The sequence below is a fragment of the Callospermophilus lateralis genome, chromosome 1 (assembly GCF_048772815.1).
Source record: "Callospermophilus lateralis isolate mCalLat2 chromosome 1, mCalLat2.hap1, whole genome shotgun sequence".
Taxonomy (NCBI): Eukaryota; Metazoa; Chordata; class Mammalia; order Rodentia; family Sciuridae; genus Callospermophilus; species Callospermophilus lateralis.
The window spans coordinates 98,816,763-98,819,225 of NC_135305.1; the positions used below are offsets into that span (position 1 = coordinate 98,816,763).

At 33.7% G+C, this 2,463-nt stretch overlaps 1 non-coding gene across 1 annotated transcript; it reads left to right on the forward strand.

Moving 5' to 3' along the window:
- Positions 1–1,776: 1,776 nt before the first annotated feature.
- Positions 1,777–1,851, forward strand: LOC143384073 (small nucleolar RNA SNORD28). The gene has a single exon (XR_013089253.1). It is a non-coding gene; the product is annotated as a small nucleolar RNA SNORD28 (small nucleolar RNA).
- Positions 1,852–2,463: the final 612 nt, after the last annotated feature.

Here is a 2,463-nt window from a genome sequence, read left to right on the forward strand (position 1 = left end):
CAAAACAACACTGGATTGCACCCAGAACAAACACCTCCTTACTAGGTACTCTGTGAAGAAGTAGATACTTGCTGGGTTTTCAGGTGTGACTGAGAAGGGGTCCCTGACTCGCACAAATTATGACATAGACTAGCATATGATTTTGTCAATAGTGATGATGACTTCATATTGATAAATCCTGCCCATTTTTTGCTCCTATAAAAGAAAGTAAGCTACAAATAAAACAAAAAAGTATATGCAGTCTTACACCACTATATTAAAGAATACTTTTCATAATATAATTAAAATACTTTCTAATTAATTTTAAAGAATAATGTATGTTACAATGGAATATTACTCAGCATTAAAAGAGAATAAAATCATGGCATTTGCAGGAAAATGAATGGAGTTGGAGAATATCATGCTAAGTGAAGTAAGGCCAAATGTTTTCTCTGATAAGTGGGTGCCAATCCATAATGAGGGTGGGGAGGAGCATGGGAGGAATGGAGAAACTCTGGAAAGGGCAAAGAGGGAGGGGAAAGGGGAGGGGGTAGGGGAATAGGAAAGATGGGGGAATGAGATGGACATCATTATTCTAGGTACATGTATGAAGACATGAATGATGTAACTCTACTTTGTGTACAACCAGAGAAATGAAAAATTGTGTTCCACTTGTGTATTATGAATTGCAATTGCTATCATGTGTAACAAATTAGAGCAAATAAATAAATTAATTAATTTTTAAAAAGAATAAAGAATGAATGTAATTTTCACAAATAACTTGACTCAAGTTTTCATCTCACATTGCAGAGCACTTGTCTGGCATGTGTGAGGCACGTATAAATAAATGAATAAATAAAGGTCCATCAACATCTAAAAAAATATTTTTAAAAAAAGGAAAAATTCTTACAGGAAATGTATGCAACATTTATACAATCTCAAATCTCCTGTTTCAAAGTTTGAGACAACAGGATAAAAGTACCCCCAAAAATGATGGCTTCAACTATTATAATTAAAATGTATTTAGGATGAAAATTAGAAAAAAAGTTTTCCATGTTTTTATTGGTGTGTTATACATAATAGTGGGATTCCTGGTTACATATTTGTACATGCACATGATATAACAATATAATTTAGTCAATATCATCCCCCAGTTAAAAAAAATTAAAGAAGCAATAAATGAATCATAAGATAGTCTCATTACAGCTGTCAAGTTTTGAAAAATTATACACTTTGTGGATTACACAATCAGTTGGATCATGTGAATTTTCAAGGGTAAGTCATTTTCTGTATGTGTCCCAGCTAGAACTTTTCCTACTAATCTTTAAAGAGTTCAATCAATGAGCAAAGAACACGTGTATATATTCATAAATTAGATGAAAGGGTAAAAAGAAAAATCTTGAATGGAATATTTACTGAGTAAAAACAGGGTGGATTTTTTTTTTACTTTTTCTATTTAAGTGTTACACAAAAAAAAATGTGCAAAACATAAATGTTCAGCTCAATAAATTGGAGCTTGGAACAGTGGCATGAGTTTTGTAGTTGCAGCTCTTGAAAGGCTCAAGCAGGAGGATCACTGGAGCCCAGGAATACAAGATTAGCCTGGGGGAGCTGGGTTTGTGGCTCAGTGGTAGAGCGCTTGCCTAGCATGCATGAGGCACTGGGTTCGATCCTCAGCACCACATAAATGTAAAATAAAGATATTGTGTCTACCTAAAACTTAGAATAAATATTAAAAAAAAAGATTAGCCTGGGCAATACAGCAAGACCTCATCTCAAAATAATAATAATAAAATTTTTAAATGATTTGAATTGATGAGCTGATGCTCTGTTAGGTATAACAGTTAATAGCATGTAAGAGTTCTGATGAAAAAAAATAACAATTATAATAAAATAAACTACAACAAAGCAAGCACCCATGTAACCAGCAGGGAGGTCTAGAAGTAGAGCATAGCCAAGTTCCCTAGCAGATTATTCCCATTCTCCCCAATTAACTCCTCTTTCTCCTAATCAAGCATAAATATCATCTTGATTCTCAATATTTGAGTTTAATAGCATGTGAATTTGAAGCCTGTTCAAGTGGTATTACATAGTATTCTTTGTGTTAGGGCTTTTTAAAAATATATATTTATTTTAGTTGTAAATGGATCTTTATTTTATTTATATGTGGTGCTGAGAGTAGAACCCAGGGCCTCACACATGCTAGGCAAGTGCTCTACCACTAAACCACAACCCCAGCCTCCATGTTGGGGTTATTTTGTTCAAGATTATGTTTCTGAAATTCGTCCAGGCTGTGTGTGAGCTAAGTTTATTCATTTTCACGATAACATTGTAGTCCAAGGTAGAAACATAGCATAATAGACTTATTTTCTATACTGTTGATGGAAATTCATCCATTTTCTCTGACGTGGAACTAATATAAATCACACTACTACAAGTATTCCTACACATATTACTCTGTTGCACACATGCGTGCCATTTCTG